At 42.2% G+C, this 17,722-nt stretch overlaps 1 protein-coding gene and 2 long non-coding RNA genes across 3 annotated transcripts in view; 2 read left to right on the top strand and 1 right to left on the bottom strand.

The window, feature by feature from the left end:
• The window catches only part of kcnb2b (potassium voltage-gated channel subfamily B member 2b), an 891,048-nt gene that overhangs the window by 57,149 nt on the left and 816,177 nt on the right, over positions 1–17,722 (top strand). The gene's annotated exons all lie outside the window — the stretch shown is intronic.
• On the bottom strand, positions 3,432–8,193 carry LOC122549415. Its single transcript, XR_006311523.1, has 3 exons — positions 7,936–8,193; positions 3,800–4,005; positions 3,432–3,667 (listed from the first exon to the last, which is right to left on the bottom strand). It is a non-coding gene; the product is annotated as an uncharacterized LOC122549415 (long non-coding RNA).
• LOC122549416 lies at positions 8,286–12,185 on the top strand. The gene is made up of 3 exons (XR_006311524.1): positions 8,286–8,373; positions 11,847–11,911; positions 12,054–12,185. It is a non-coding gene; the product is annotated as an uncharacterized LOC122549416 (long non-coding RNA).

The following is a 17,722-nucleotide window of genomic DNA, read 5'->3' as shown; positions in this document are numbered from 1 at the left end:
TGTATTCCTGATGAAGGGCTTTTGCATGAAACATCAATTTTACTGCTCCTCGGATGCTGCCTGAACTGCTATGCTCTTCCAGCACCATTAATCCAGAATCTGGTTTCCAGCATCTGCAGTCATTGTTTTTACCTCCATGCTATATGAGTGTATGTCCAAGGTTTTCCTCATGTCAATTGTAGACTAATTGATAGAAATTATTTGGAATGATTTGTCAATTTATCTGTTATTGCAATATCATGTTTTATCCTCTGACAATTTGTATATTCTGTTAAAAACAGTGTAAGGATTTATCAGTTGGATGCTCCATTATGTTCTTGATCATTATATTGATTTTGGTTCTGTACTTAATGGGTCAAGGATCATTATATGTTTAACAAACTTATTGCTGTTAACTCAACTTTCCTAAAGCAAAAAAAAGTCTCAAACATAACTGGGTTACAACATCTTCTTCTATTGCTTTTTAATTTCAGTATTTTTCCATTTCTTTATTTTCTGTCTTTTAATCCAACTTCTAATCCAACTTTCCCTTTCTGTCTGTGATTTAACCTCCTACTTCTCTGTGTCTTTCACTTTGTGCCTTTCTACCTTCTTGTCTTTAAATGTTTAAGGAAGTAAATCATTGAGCATAATGTTCATGATCTCCCAGATTCAAAACTGACATCTCTGTATCCATACTCTCATAATTTGCAGAAGTATAGCAAAATTTGAAGTGAGGTTAAGTTGTCCAATAAATGCCGTTCAGCCTGAGATTCATTATTACAGTTATATTTGGCTCATTGCCATTGATTCTCAACTTTAATAATGCAATGCATGATCTGAGCCACATGACAGTCAAATGCTGTGTATCTATTCTAGACTGGTTTGTCTCTCAAAGAAAGTTCAGGATATGAATATTGGAAGATCAATTTTAAATTACTTTGTTAAATTACATGTTGACTGTATGATACTATTCATTACTATCCAGATTCCCTCACGGTCTATTCACTTGAATTATGCAGAATAATTCAATTTACTGGTTGCAATAAACATCCAAACCATTACACTTTAGTTTCTTTTTTGCTGATGACAGCATTTGCAGAGATGCAAAATGTTGCTGTCATGTAAATAGAGCTGTATTTTATGGCAGTAACAATGTGTTATAGCAGCAACAATTGTTCAGTTAGTAAATTAAATCACATAGCATATTTTATTTTTCCCTAAAGCAAGTTAGAACAAAATTATTTTCCTGTAATGCACTAATATGCAAGAATATTTTAAAATTATTTTCCCCATATTGGCATGAAGCAGTGAGTGACATGTAAGACAAAAGCAACTACCTCCTGTTTTAAATCTGCTCTGACCAGGTATCTTTTTTTAAATTTTAATAAGGGATGGTGTGGTGGCTCAGTGGTTAGCACTTCTGCCTCAGGGATCTGGGTTTGATTCCAGCCTTGGGTGACTGTCTGTGGAGTTTGCACATTCTCCCTGTGTCTGCGTGGGTTTCCTCCAAGTGCTCGGTTTTCTCCCACAGTCCAAAGATGTGCAGGTCAGGTAAATTGTCCAAAGTGTTTGGTGCATTAATCAGAGGGAAATAGGTCTGGGTGGGTTACTCTTCAGAGGGTTGGTGTGGACTTGTTGAACCGAACGGCCTGTTTCCACGCAGTAGGAAATCTAATCTAAATATGTATTTGTCTGCTTATTGCTGATTTCAGAATTTATTTTAAAAATTATTTTGATTACTTTAACTGAAATTGCATCCACAATACCTGCTAACAGCTTATACCCCACAGAACATTTTGACATTGATTCAGCATTCGATGGCACTCCAAATGGTCAGTGCATCATTTGAAATCAAATGGTGTAATTTGGAATGAGTGTTGATCACAGATTGAGTGCTCAATTAACATTGCAATAGCCTTCAAAAGCCTTCACAGCTTGTTAAATTTTTGGCATTGATCATTGGTGTTCGAAAGTGATTATAGCTTGTTAAGTTTGTGGAAGCCAGCATTACGCATTGATTGCAGCATTTAAATGATATAATGTTTTACCACACATGTAATATTTTTTCCCCTAGAGGTTCCCTAAGTCTTTGCATTTCAGCTGGCATGTTACCCTTTCTTCTGATCATTCTTTATGCCTCTGCAAGTTCCAGTGGGGCAGAAACTGCAAGAGATGCTTTACTGGAGTGGAGGGTGGTGATAAAGAAATGGTCAATAACGTACCAATCAATGTAAGTGTGGCTATAATGGGACAAATAAGAGTGAAGAGGAATAAAATTTAGAAGGAATGAATTGAATATGAGAGGTAGCAATTCACCAACTCACCGGGCTCTTTTAACTGCACCTTTCAGACCATCTATCACGTAAAAGGCCACAGGGAAGCAGTTCAAAATTTGTGAGAAGATTTGTAGCTCGGGTGCTCGTTGTTGTGGCTCTGTTCACCGAGCTGGGAATTTGTTTTGCAGACGGAGAATTCACCACAAAGGTATACAGGAAAGCCACTCACACAGACCAAGTCCTAAACTACGAAAGCAACCACCCCAACACACAAAAGAAGTTGCATCAAGACACTATTCAAAAGAGCCACAACACTGCAGTACACCAGAACTGTAAAAAGAGGAAGAAGAACACCTATACAATGTATTCGCCAAAAACAGATACCCCCACAATTTCACCAACAGATGCCTAAGGGAAAGACAATGGAACGAGGACATGCCACAACCCAAAGGACTAGCCACACTACCATACATCAAGAGCATTTCCGAACTGACAGACTACTGCGACCACTAGGACTTATAACAGCACACAAACCAACAGCCACTCTCAGACAACAACTCACCAGAACGAAGGACCCGATACCCAGCATAAGCAAAACCAATGTAGTGTACAAAATCCCATGCAAGAACTGTATAAAACACTACAAAGGACAAACAGGAAGACAGCTAACAATCTGCACCCATGAACACCAACTAGCCACGAAATGACATGACCAGCTATCCTTAGTAGCCACACACGCAGATGACAAGCAACATGAATTCGACTGGGCCAACACTACTATTATAGGACAAGCCAAACAGAGAATAGCCAGGGAATTCCTAAAGACATGGCACTCATCCACAGATTCAATCAATAAGCACATCAATCTGGGCCCAATATACTGACCACTGCAGCGGACAGCTAGAACTGGCAACCGGAAGCGGCAGATTCAAACCACTACAAATGCCGGAGGAAAGATCACAGAAGCACTTCACAGGAGGCTCCCAAGCACTGAGGATGTCACCTAGACAGGGGACGAAACGTCAGCAACACAAATTCCCAGCTCGGCTGACAGAACCACAACAGGGAAGCAGAGTTTCAAAGGAGCATCACCACATTAAAGTTGTTTCCCAAGCTATACACCATGCTGACTCAAAACTTTCAGACAAGTACACAACCATTCAAATTCCACTTGAAACTTTAATCCTCTATGGACTAAAAATTCATCAGCACCCTTTATAAAACTGTTTTTCTTCAAGCCATTCACAAATTTCACAAAAGTTGCAGTCTTCTATTTGCTGCTTGAATCTGTTAATCGTAGCAAAGCTTACAGTCCCCTTGATTGCTGTGTCGACAACCCCTGCTGAATTAAATCCATTGGTCAATTTGGAAATCTGCCAAGCACAACTCCATCAACAAAGTCTTTATAGCTAAATATATTTGAAGAAATGGGACAGGTGGATGGATTGTGAATTAGTGTAAAAGTTAAAACACAAGGATTGAAGGACACATCTTAATGCTGTTGATTGCACTTATCCATCATATAATGTACTGTAACATACCTGACCACTCTGACAATACTGGTCATTGTACTGGTCACTTATCTTTTAAGAATAAAGTTCCATCATCAATTCTTTAATACCACAGTCAAATGAGTGAAGGTGGCACTCATAAGAATGCATATCTCCATCTCATGTCTTAACTCAACGTCATTAAAATTACACAGCTCCTTCAGGTTAACTCCTGGTTGCATTCTTCAATTACAAAGCTGAAAGAAGGAAACATTTTTAGTAGGAACATCTATTTTTTTGAGTGGGGCTTCTGGCAATTCCACATCCAGAAACCTGCTCTGAAAATTATATTCACATTTTCATAACTTACAAATTCTACCATAACAGTATCTGAAATAATCAACAATTTTTCAAATAAAACACAAAATATTCTAAAAAAATTGAGTTCAGCCTGTTTTCACTACTACTCAGTTATCTTCAGATAGTTTATTTAAGTTTGTTAAGAAGCAACTATTTATAATGAAACATCAATTAACTAGACAGTATACATCCTACATTGTTGAGTGTTGTTCACTAATATCACAGGAAGAATAGATAGTTCGCACGTAGAACGTAGAACAGGACAGCACAGTACAGACACTTCAGGCCTCACTGTTGTGCTGGCCTTTAAGATCAGACTAACCTTCATACTCTTTATTGTACTAACTTCCACATGCCTATCCAAGCGTCACTTAAATATCCCTAATGTATCTGACTTTACGACGACTGCCAGCAAGATAAGGACTCCAAGATCCCTCTGTTCCTCCACACTGCCAAGAATCCTGCTTTTAACCCTGTGTGCTGCATTCAAATTTGACCTTTTAAAGTGAATGACTTCACACTTTCCAGGTCGAACTCCATCTGCCACTATCAGCCCAGTTCTGCATCCTGTCAATATCCCATTGCAACCTATAACAACCCTCCACACTATCCACAACTCCACCAACCTTTGTGTCATTGGCAAACTTATGAACCCACCCTTCCACTTCCTCTTCTAAGTCATTTATAAAAATCACAAAGAGCAGAGGTCCCAGACTCGATCCCTGCGGAACACCACTGGTCACCAAGCTCCAGGCTGAATACTGTCCTTCTACCACCACCCTCTGTCTTCTATGGGCCGGCCAATTCTATATCCAAATGGCCAAACCTCCCTATATCCCATGCCTCCTTACTTTCTGAATGAGCCTACCATGGTGAACCTTCTCAACGCTTTGCTAAAATCCATGTACGCCACATCTACTGCTCTACCTTCAACATGTTTTGTCACATCTTCAAAGAATTCATTCAGGTTTGTGAGGCATGACCTGCCCATCACAAAGCCATGCTATGTCTAATCAAACAATGCATTTCCAAGTCATCATAAATCTTGTGTCTCAGAATCCTCTCCAATAGTTTGCCCACCATTGACGTAAGACTGACTGGTCTTTAATTCCCAAGGTTATTCCTATTCCCTTTCTTGAACAAGGGAATAACATTTGCCACCCTCCAATCATCTGGCACTACTGCAGTGGACAGTGGAGACGCAAAGATCACTGCAAAGGTGCAGCAATCTACTCCCTCGCTTGTTGTAGTAACCTAGGGTTTACACCCCATCTGGCCCAGGAGATTTATCTATCCTCATGTTTTTCAAAATTTTCAGCAAGTCCTCCTTTCTAACATCAACCTGTTCTAGCATATCAGTCTGTTTCAAGCAGTCCCCAGAAACATCAAGGTCCATCTCAGTACTGAATACTGAAGCAAAGTTTTCATTAAGAATCTCCCCTATGTCCTCCGGCTCCAGGCGCAAGTTCCCTCCACTATACCTGATCAGCCCCACCCTCACTCTGGCCATCCTCTTGATCCTCACAAGTGTAGAATGTCTTAAGGTTTTGTTAATTCTACATGCCAAAGCTTTTTCATGCCCCCTTCTAGTTCTCCTAACTTCGTTCTTCAGTTCCTTCCTGCTACCTTGTAACCTTCTAAAGCCCTGTCTGATCCTTGCCTCCTCAACCTGAAGTAAGCTTCCTTCTTCCTCTTGACTAGATGTCTTATCACTCCCAGTTCTTTCCACCTGCTATCCCTTCCTTGCCTCAGTGGGACAAACCTGTCCAGCACTATCAGCAACTGCTCCCTAAACAACCTTCACATTTCTGTCATGCATCTCTGAGAACATCTGTTCCCAATTTAGGCACCCCAGTTCCTGTCTCCCCTCTTGTCAGCCAATCTACACATTGCATCGGGAACCCTTCCTGGACATACCTAACAAAACTGCTCCATCTATTTGAACTAAGTAGGTTCCAATCAATATTAGGGAAGTTAAAGTCGCCCATGACAACAACCCTGTTACTTCTGCACCTTTCCAAAATCTGTCTTCTAATCTGCTCCTCTGTGTCTCTGTTGCTATTTGTAGGGCCTTTAGAAAACTCCCAGTAAAGACACTGCTCCTTTCCTGTTTCTGACTTCCACCCATACTGACTCTGCAGACAAATCCTCCTCAATGACTTCGCTTTCTACAGCTGTGATACTATCCCTGATTAGCAATGCCACTCCCCTATTCCTTTTTACCTCCTCCCCTATTCCTTTTGAAACATCTAAACCTTGGAACATCCAACAACCATACCACTGTGATATCCAAGTCTCTAATGGCCACATCATAGTTCCAAGTACTGATGCATGCTCGGAGTTTGTCATCCTTATTCCTGATCATACTGCTGACTTTGCCTGCAACCCATCATACTGACTGCACCTTTGCCCTATCAAGTCCCTATCCCTCAGCTTAGACTCTCTGCACGCTGCATCTAGCTGTTGAGGAAGTGAGGACTGCAGATGCTGGAGATCAGAGTGGAGAGTGTGATGCTGGAAAAGCACAGCCGGTCAGGAATGAAGGGCTCTTTCCTGAAAAGTCAATTCTCCTGCTCCTCGGATTTTGCCTGACCTGCTGTGCTTTTCCAGCACCACACTCTCGACCCTGTATCTGACTGTTCACTACCTACTCCATCATCTGATCCATAGCTCAGGTTCTCACCCCCTGCCAATCTAGTTTAATCCCTCCCTTCCAGGATATTGATACCCCTCTGGTTCAGGTGCAACCCGTTCTTCTTGTACAGGTCCCACCTTCTCCAGAATATAATCCACATGTCTGAAGCCTTCACTCCTACACCAGCCCTGCAGCCATGTTTTTATCTGCACTCGCTCTCTATTCCTAGCCTCACTAGCACATGGCACAAGTAACAATCCTGTGATTACTACTGTGCTCATCCTGCCTTCTAGCTTCCAATCTAACTCTCTATACTCTCTTTTTGGGTCCTCCTCCCTTTCCCTACTATGTCATTGGTACTGATGTGTACCATGACTTCTGGCTGCTCTCCCCCCACTTTAGAATCCTCTAGAATCAATCCGAGGCATCCCTGACCCTGGTACCTGGGAGGCAACATACCACCCGGGAGTCTTGCTCACGACCACAGAATCTCCAGTCTGTTCCTCACAATTGAATTTCCTATCACTCTCATATTCTCCCTGCTTCCCTTCTGAGCCACAGAGCCAGCTTGAGAGCCAGAAACCTGGCCACTTCCCTGATAGGTAATTTCCCCCCCCAACAGTATCCAAACCGGTATACTTATTATTGAAGGGAACAGTAACAGCGGGTTGCTGCACTGTCTGCCTATTCCCTTTCCCTCTCCTGATGGTCATTCAGCTACCTTTATCCTGTAACTTAGGTGTGACAACCCCTAATAACTCCTCTGTATCACCCTTCAGTCTCCTGAATGATCCGAAGTTCATCCAGCTCTAGCTCCAATTCCCTAACGCGGTCTGTGAGGAGCTGAGGTTGGGTGCACTTCTTGCAGGCAAAGTCAGCAGGTACACTAGTGGTGACCCTTATCTCCCACATCCTGCAAGAGGATCATGCAGCTGCCCAAGCCTCTATCCCCTCTGCTGTAAAATGCCAAGAGAGATTGAATAAATGTAAAAAAACCTTATCAACCCTCCATACATGATTTTTTTTTGGTTCATGGAAGAGGATGGGTGGGGATGTGTAGTGTCTTGGGTTTAGCCACAACCTGAATACAGTATATCAGTTCACGTGCCCAACAATCCCCGTGTCCGCATCCACTCCTGTTGAACCTTCGCTCTGCCTATTCACGAGGTAAGTATTTAAGAGGAAAACTTACCTTCCCCCGGTCATCGCTGTCACCGCTCCCGTAAATGGAGGCCGCTGATTCCTTGACGTAAGTACTTAAAAGGAAACTTTATCTTCCTGGCAGCCCCCGGTCCTTGCTTTCATCGTTCCCGCTACTGCTGCAAATGGGGGCCACATGTTGTTTTGGTTGCAATAGCTCGTGAAGGCAATATCCTGCTCTCAACCCACTGGCTATTTTTCTTTCTTTTCTGATCTATTTTCAATCAGAAAAGGCTGTTGCCTAATGAGGACTGTCAGCTGATGTGGACTACCACCTGACTCTGAGCACTTGTTGATATGCTCTGTTTCTAGGACCTGGTAACATATGGCACGTCATTCACCTGTTTGAATCTTCCTATCCAATGAAGTCAGGAGAGGTATCCAAATGACAGAACAGCCTCCTCCCTCTTTGTCCACCACCCGACTTGAGGTCAGTTTGCATTATGTCAAAACATTTCCTCGCTCTTCCTAAACACTTGCTTAGATAATAGACTACACCAAGTGCTATCCAAAAAACTTGAGTGTTTGATTTGATTGGATTTTACTGTCACATCTACCTAGGTACAGTGAAAAATGATTTTTTGTGTGAAGTACAGGCAGATCAGGCCATGCAAAGATCATTGGGTGATAGAACAAAGCAAGAGATACAATGTCAAAACTTGGCTAAAGTAATCCAGATGCTTTCCGGGATTGTTCATGTGTATTTCTAGAGAGGGTAAGAAAATATGTTCTCTGCTGAATTGGCCTTATGCTATGTATAAAAATTCTTACTTAGTATTTCTATAACCATTCTAAAAGAATATAATTTAATAAAAGTCCAATTTCTTGCATTAGATCACAAAGTTATCTGACATTCAGCCACCTTGATTTGAATTTCAAATACCAGTAATACAGAGTTAGGGTGGGCAGCAATTTGAAACTTTCAATGTTCATTTTCCTGTGTGCTGTATCATCACAAAACAAATTGGTAGCCACTGGTGGCAATTCTGGAACTGCTGGCCCTATAACTCTTTTCCAGTAAATTCTGGCCACCTATTCATCATCTTTGACTAGCACAATTTTAAAAACTGAAAGTGTTGTTGAATTTTCTGAAAAATTATTTTCTAGTTGGTTCAGGGTATAGCAGTCAACTCCTCAACAAATGTAAAAAAAAAGCAAAACCTTTTAAAGCATTACTGTTTGTCACCCTGCAGTCAAAACATGCCATTTAATTTTAAAACTTCCTCAATTGCCTACACGCTGCACAATCAGTAGAAATTCACAATAATGATTAATTCACCTTGAGGATGTGGCTAGCGCTGTGTATAGATATTGCTCATAGTGCAACTCTTTACAAGGTAGTATACAAAACTGTGAAACTCAGTTCTGAATGCAAGCTCTCTCATAAGCAATGCAGTCTTTCTCTCCCTCTTGATTTTGCTTTTTGTTCTTGATTTAACATTGAATTAATTGTTCTTACATATCCTGATTCAGGCTTTGTTTCTTGTTAGCAATTCTTCAGTCTGATTGGTTGAGATTGTTGCTTGCTGCTTGTTTACAGAGGTCCCATATGCTCTGGAGAGGATGCTGTCCTTTTCCCAAATTTAGTTGAAAGGATTTTCCACTTAAAGTGCACATAAAATGTCTAACTCTAACTTATTGCATCTGTAATTGAGAGAAATAAGGTGTCAACCTGGTGAAGCTTCTACCTAGGACCACTTACATGCCAAAGTGCAGAATCAGTAGTCACAGGTAGATTTAATCAATTCTACAAAGAAAGAATCAGACATAAGCTTTACCACCCTGCACCATCCAGGCCTGAATAATGATGGACAAGTAAACAATTCCTGGAATAAGATGCTTCACAAATATCCCACCATTAATGATGGAGAAGTTCAGCAATCAATGAAAAAGATAAGGCTGAAGCATTTGTATCAATTTCCAGCCAGAATTGCTGACTGGATAATCCATCTTGGCTTCCTCTGGTGGTACCTAGTATCACGGAATCAAGTCATCAGCCAATTTAATTCACTCTACATGATGAAGCCACAAGATACGACAAAGTTTAAAGGACCTGACAACTTTCTGGCAATAATACTAAAGATGTATTCTCCAGAATTTAACACACTCCTAGCCAAGCTGCTCCAGTCTAGCAATAACACTGGCATTGCTTGGAATATTACCCATATATTCACATAGCAGGAGAAGTTCAACCAGACGGCTCATCACTCCATTAGTCATCAGTGAAGTGATGAAAAGTTTCATTAAAAGTGCTATCAAACAACATTTGCTGCACAATAACCTGCTCTCTGATACCCAGTTTGCATTCTGCTGGGCCCACTGAGTTCCTGACTTCATTACAGCTTTGGTGCAAAAGTGGACAAGAGAGCTGAAATTCAGAGTTGAGGTGAGAGTGGCTGACCTTGACATCAAGCCTGCATTTGACTCAGTGAAAGATCAATGAGCTCTAGCAAAACAAGAATAAATGCAAGTCAAGTAGAAATTCTCCTCTACTTGGAACATAACTAGTATAAAGGAAAATAATTGTGATTGTAGGAGGCTTTCTTGAACTGTCCTACCTGTCCACCTTCCTTTCCACCTATCTGCTTCTTCCTTCCCTCTGAACTATCACCATCACCTTCCCCCAGCTCCACCCACCCTCACCCTCCTACTTATCTCTCAGCCCCCTTCTCCCCACCCCACATTCCTGAAAAAGAGCCCGAAACATTGATTCTCCTGCTCCTCGAATGCTGCCTGACCTGCTGTGCTTTTCCAGCACCACACTTCTTGAAATTGTGAGTAGATGACCTCCTGACTCCCCAAAGTCAGTTCACAATCTCCAAGGCACAATTTAGGAGTGTGAGAGAGATACTCTGCACATGCCTGGATCAGTGCAGCTCCAACTACACTCAAGAAACTCAACATCATCGAGAACAAAGCAGCCTCCTTAATTAGAACAGCATGCACTAATATTCTCTCCCTCCAAAACTGATGTACAATTGCAGCAGTGTGTACCAATTACAAAATATTCTGCAATGATTAACCAAGTCTCCTCCAAACATGTGACTTTTACCAGCTAGAAAAATATGGCAGGATGTATATGTCTGCAAGTTTCCCTCCAAGTTACCAACCATCCTGACCTGGAAGCATATTGCCATTCCTTCAGTAAAACTTCATCAAAATCTTGGAACTCTTTCCCTAAGAGCATTGTTGTACCGCTGCCAAATGGACTGCAGAAGTTCAAGAAGGCAACTCTGCAGCACATTTTCAAGGGCAGTTAGGGATGGGCAATGAATGCTGACCTTTTTGGGAAGTCACATCCCACGAATGAATAAAATGAAGCTTGTGGTGTTTGATCACTGCTGACTGTAGCCCATTAATGTTCATCTTGTCACTATTCTGTAAATGATTCTTTACATCCATTTGAGATTTCTCTCCTTATTTTTAAAATGTCAATGAAAATCACTTCTGTACATGTCACATCACAGCATTATTAGTGATGTAAACTTGCTATAACTCCTCTATCATCTTATTCTAAATCACACAAAATGATTAATCACTTCCCAACTTGATAGTTTCCATCATTAATTCTCCACTTTCATGGCCCTAAATCTAAGGCATAAATATTCCAGGCACTTGCCTGCTCCTGTTATTTGTCAGTACAGGTCATTCTGCTTTAACGTGCTTTTCATCAGCATGAATTGGCTATAACGCAATTGACAAATTGTGGGTGTTGTTTGGATGTGATCTTTATACTGAAAGGGTATAGTGATTTTCTATTCACAATGTTCGATAGCGTGATTTTCTATATCGGTTTTCCATAGTGTGATTTTCTATAGCGCAAGGTTGCAGAGGAACACATCTGTCACGTTAAAGCAGAACAACCTGTAGATCTGAATCACTTACATTTCTGCTTTTCATCAGACAAGGATTCCAAATACTCAGACTGCCGTGAAGGGCAATATAATGGAAGTCTTCATTTCTCAATGGTAAGTTGACTTGCCTTGCTCCCTCTATGACCACTTCCATTAATAAGTGAGAAATGGTTATAACATTTTTGTTGTAACATTGAATTGATTTGTGCAGCTATCATTATAATCATTTTGAGTACCATTTTTCTGCTTGTTACAGCCACTCTCAACTCCAAGTCATCCTACCTTTGATGATCCATTTTCCATAATTCCTTACTCAGAGACTCCCAGTCCTCTCCAAACTGATTTGTGCTATGCAACTCATTTCCACCTTTCATAGTTTCCTTTCCATTAAACTAGACCTCTTGTCCCAAATTTAATTGATGTTGTCCATGACTTTCTTTGATTTAAAAAAGAAAATAAACTGCTACATGACATTTAATATAGTTAATCATGGTATTCTCAGCAACTGATTCAATGGAACTCCCATTATACGGTCCCAACTCTGTCTGTTTCAATACCATCAACAGCAAAAGCTTATTTCCTACCTCAAGCAATCCTGGCCTTCTTCTTTTCCTTATATCATTTTCAGTAATGGTTCAGTAAGGAGAGAAGTTAAAGAGGCGCACCTCAAAGGTAGTGATCTCAGGATTGCCACCAGTGCCATGTGCTAGCCAGAATAGAAATAAAAGACTAGACAAGATGAACACATGGCTTGAAGGATGGTATAGGAGGGAGGGGTTCAGACTGGGACGTTAGGACCAGCTCTGGGGAAGGTGGGACTATTACACATTGGACGGTCTACACCTGAACCAGACTGGAACTAATGTCCTTGGGGGACTTTTTGCTACTGCTGTTGGGGAGGTTTTAAACTAATGTGGCAGGGGGCTGGGAACCAGAAGAGAAAACTACTACACAGTGAGTTGGAAACTGGGGACTGTAAGGATCATGAAGTTAGCATTACCAAGAGGAAGAGTAGGCAGAGAGCAGATGAACGCAAAAGAACTGGCGGCCTGAAGTGCATATACTTTAATGCAAGGAGTATAGTGGGTAAGGCAGATGAACTTAGGGCTAGGATTGGTGCTTGGGAGTATGATGTTATTGCGATCATAGAGACTTGGTTGAAGGAAAGGCATGATTAGCAACTAAATGTTCCAGGATATAGATGCTTCAGACAAAACAGGAAGGGAGGTAAAAGGAGGGGAGGAGTTGCATTGCTGGTCAGAGATGATATCACAGCTGTGCTAAAGGAGGACACTATGGAGGGCTTGAGCAGTGAGGCATTATGGGTGGAGCTGAGAAATAAGAAGGGTGCAGTTACTTTGGTGGGGCTGTATTACAGTCAACAGTGAATGTGAGGAAGAATAACAAATAGGTAAACAGATTATGGAAAGATGTAGAGGCATAAGGGTGGTGGTGATGGGAGATTTTAATTTTCCCAATATTGACTGGGATACACTTAATGTCAGAGGTCTGAATGGGGTAGAATTTGTAAGGAGCATCCAGGAAAGTTTTCTTAAGCAATATGTCAATAGTCCGACAAGGGAAGGGGCTATATTGGACCTGCTGTTGGGCAATGGACCAGGCCAGGTGGTAGAAGTTGCAGTGGGGGATTTCTTTGGGAATAGTGACCACAATTCTGTAAGTTTTAGAATACTCATAGATAAAGATGAGTGGTCCTAAGGGACAAGTACTAAACTTGACCAAGGCCAATTATTTCAAAATTAGGCAGGAACTGGGAAATGTGGATTGGACACAGCTGTTTGAAGGAAAGTCCACATTTGAGGCTTTCAAAGATAGGTTGAAGATAGTGCAGGATAGGCATGTCCCTTTGAAAATAAGGGATAGGAAAGGCAAGATTCGTGAACCGTGGATGACAGGAGAAATCGTGTGACTTGCCAAGAGGAAAAGGGAAGCGTGCATAAGGTCCAGGCAGCTAAGAACAGAATGGGCTCTGGAGGAATATCGGGAAAGTAGGACCAATCTTAAATTAGGAATCAAGCCGGCTAAAAGAGGTCATGAAATAACTTTAGCGAGCAGATTTAAGGAGAATCCCAAGGCCTTTTATTATTATATCAGAAGCAAGAGAGTAACTAGAGAAAGGGTTGATCTACTAAAGGATAAGGATGGAAGGTTGTGTGTCAAACCTGAGAAAATGGGTGAGATTCTCAATGATTACTTTGCATCAATGGTCACTGAGAAATGAGATGTGATGAATGCTGAGATTAGAGGTAGATGTTCGTTTACTCTGGGTCATGCTGACATAAGGAGGAAAGATGTGTTGGGTAGGCTAAAGGATATTAAGGTGGACAGATCCCCAGGACCGGGTGGGATCTATCCCAAGTTGCTGAGGGAGGCGACAGAGGAAATAGCTGTGGCTCTGATAGATATCTTTGTAACATCCTTAAACACAGGTGAGGGTGCCAGAGGACTGGAGGGTTGCTCATGTTGTCGCCCTGTATAAGAAGGGTAGTAAGGATATTTCAGGTAACTACAGACCAGTGAGCCTGACGTCAGTGGTGGGAAAGTTGCTGGAGAAGGTACTGATTCTATTTATATTTGGAAAAGAATGGGCTTATCAGTGATAGGCAACATGGTTATGTGCTTTGGAGATGCCGCTATTGGACTGAGGTGAACAAAGTTATAAATCACACAACACCAGGTGTGATGAAGGAGCGATGCTCTGAAAGCTAGTGCTTCCAATTAAACCTGTTGGACTATAAGCTGGTGTTGTGTGATTTTTAACATGGTTTTGTACGGGGTAGATTGTGCCTTATCAACTTAATAGAGTTCTTTGAAGAAGTGACCAAGTTGATAGATGAAGGAAGGGCTGTAAATGACATATACATGGACTTTAGTAAGGCGTTTGATAAGGTTTCCCATGGTAAACTGATGGAGAAAGTGAGGTCACATGGTGTGAAGACACCTCCTCCTACCGCCCCCTCGACCATGACCTCACCCCCCATCACCAAACCATCATCTCCCAGACCATACAGAACCTCATCACCTCAGGAGATTTCCCACCCAGGGCTTCCAACCTTGTAGTCCGGGAACCCCACACCACCCGATTCTACCTCCTTCCAAAGATCCACAAGCCTGACTACCCCAGCCGACCCATTGTCGCAGCCTGCTCCTGATCCACCGGACTCATCTCCACCTACCTCGATACTATCCTATCCCCCCAGTCCAGGAACACACCACATACGTTCGAGACACCACCCATGCCTTCCACCTCCTCCAAGACGTCCGTTTCCCCAGCCCCCAATGCCTCACCTTCACCATGGACATCCAATCCCTCTACACCTCCATCCGCCATGATCAGGGCCTCCAAGTCCTCTGTTTCTTCCTCTCCCGACGTCCCCAACAGTACCCTTCCACTGACACTCTCATTCCCTTCCACTGACTCATCCCCACCCCCATTCACCTATTGTTCTTTTTGCTACCTTCTCCCCAGCTTTTGCCTGAAACATTGATTTTCCTGCTCCTTGGATGTTGCCTGACCTGCTGTGCTTTTCCATTACTACTCTAATCTAAACTCTGTTTTCCAGCATCGGCAGTCCTCACTTTTGCCTGGTGTGCAGGGTGGTCTTGCCAGGTGGATAAAGAATTGGTTGAGCAACAGGAAACAGAGAGAAGTAGTTGAAGGGAGTCAGTGCTGTGGTCACTGTTGTTTGTAATATAATGAAGGATCTTTAAGAGGGTATTGTTGGTCTGATCAGTAAGTTTGCAGACAACACGAAGATTGGTGGAGTAGCAGAAAGCATAGGGGATTGTCAAAGAATACAAGAGAATATAGATAGATTAGAGAGTTGGGTGGAGAAGTGGCAGATGGAGTTCAATCCAGGCAAATATGAGGTGATGCATTTTGGAAAGTCTAATCCTAGAGCCAACTATACTGTAAATAGAAGAGTCTTGATGAGCAGAGAGATCTGGGAGTTCAGGTCCATTGTACCCTGAAGGTGGCTGTACAGATGGATAGAGTGGTCAAGAAGGCATATGGTATGCTTGCCTTTATCAGACGGGGTATTGAGTGTAAAAGCTGGCTGGTCATGTTAAAATTGTACAAGACATTGGTTCAACCACATTTAGGATACTGTGTATAGTTCTGGTCGCCACATTACCAAAAGGGTGTGGGTGCTTTGGAGAGGGTGCAGAGAAGGTTTACAAGGATGTTGCCTGGTATGGAAGGTGCTAGCTATGAAGAGAGGTTGAGTAGGTTAGGATTGCTTTCATTAGAAAAAAAGGAAATTGAGGGGGGATCTGATTGAGGTCTATAAAATCATGAAGGGTATAGACAGGGTAGATGGAGATAAGCTTTTTTCCCAGGGTGAGGGGTTCAATAATGAGAGGTCACATGTTCAAGGTGAGAGGTGAAAAGTTTAAGGGGGATATCCATGATTCCTCTCAATTCCATGTTGCCAGTCTGACTTTGAATTCTGGATGGGTAAAATTTCTTTGAGATGAGTACTGGGAAAAAATTTTTTTTGTAGTCACTTCCATGAATTGCATTCCAATGCTAGTGAATCGATTTCTCTGTCTGGCCATTGGCTTACACCCTATCAGGCTATGCCAAAATGGATGTCTTGTTTACCTAAGAGTAGAGTTTTGTATTTTGTACCCTATTCATTACCACGACTGCTTATTCCTGTTCACCAATATCATCTAACTCTATCCTGACTACAACCCCACTGCTGCTTCAGGGATCAGTTAAAGTGTTTTTGCTTTAACGCAAGGAGTATCAGGAATAAAAGTGATGAACTTAGAGCATGGATCAGTACCTGGTGCTATGATGTTGTGGCCATAACAGAGACATGGGTTTCCCAAGGGCAGGAATGGTTGCTGGATATTCCAGCAATAGGAAGGGGGGAAAAAGAGGAGGGGGTGTAACACTACTAATCAGAGAGGGTATCACAGCTACAGAAGCTTCCATTGTCGAGGAAGATCTGCCTACCAAGTCAGTATGGGTGGAAATTAGGAACAGCAAGGGAGCATCACCTCGTTAGGGGTTTACTACAGGCCCCCCAATAGCAGCAGGGAGATGGAAGAAAGCATAGGTCAACAGATTTTGGAAAAGTGTGGACGTAGTAGGGTTGTTGTAATGGGTGACTTTAACTTTCCCAATATTGATTGGAACCTCCTTCGAGCAGAAGATCTGAATGGAGCTGTTTTTGTAAGGTGTGTTCAGGAGAGTTTCCTAACTCAGTATGTTTTCAGGCCGACGAGGGGAGAGGCCATTCTAGACTAGGTGCTCGGAAACGAGCCGGGACAGGTATCAGATCTTGTGGTGGAAGAGCATTTTGGTGATAGTGACCACAACTGCCTCACATTCTACATAGCTATGGAGAAGGAGAGGATTAGGCAAAATGGGAGGATATTTAATTGGGAGAGAGGAAACTATGATGCGATTAGACATGAGTTAGGAAGCATGGATTGGGAGCAACTGTTCCATGGTAAAGGCAGTATAGACATGTGGAGACTGTTTAAGGAACAGTTGTTGCAAATGATGAATAAATATGTCCCTCTGAGACAGGCAAGAAGTGGTAAGATAAAGGAACCTTGGATGACGAGAGCGGTGGAGCTTCTCGTCAAAAGGAAAAAGTAGCTTACATAAGGTGGAGGAAGCTAGAGTCAAGTTCATCTCTAGAGGATTACAGGCAGATGAGGAAGGAGCTCAAAAATGGTCTGAGGAGAGCCAGGAGGGGGCACGAGAAAGGCTTGGCAGAACGGATTAGGGAGAACACAAAGGCATTTTACACTTATGTGAGGAATAAGAGAATGATCAAAGAAAGAGTAGGGCCGATCAGGGATAGCATAGGGAAGAATGTGTGTGGAGTCTGAGGAGGGAGGGGAAGCCAGAGTTTTTTGCTTCTGTCTTTACGAAAGAAACAA

This window comes from Chiloscyllium plagiosum, chromosome 4, assembly GCF_004010195.1.
Source record: "Chiloscyllium plagiosum isolate BGI_BamShark_2017 chromosome 4, ASM401019v2, whole genome shotgun sequence".
NCBI classification, from domain to species: Eukaryota; Metazoa; Chordata; class Chondrichthyes; order Orectolobiformes; family Hemiscylliidae; genus Chiloscyllium; species Chiloscyllium plagiosum.
Note: the sequence above shows the minus strand (reverse complement) of the source record. Positions and strands in the feature narration are given on the sequence as shown.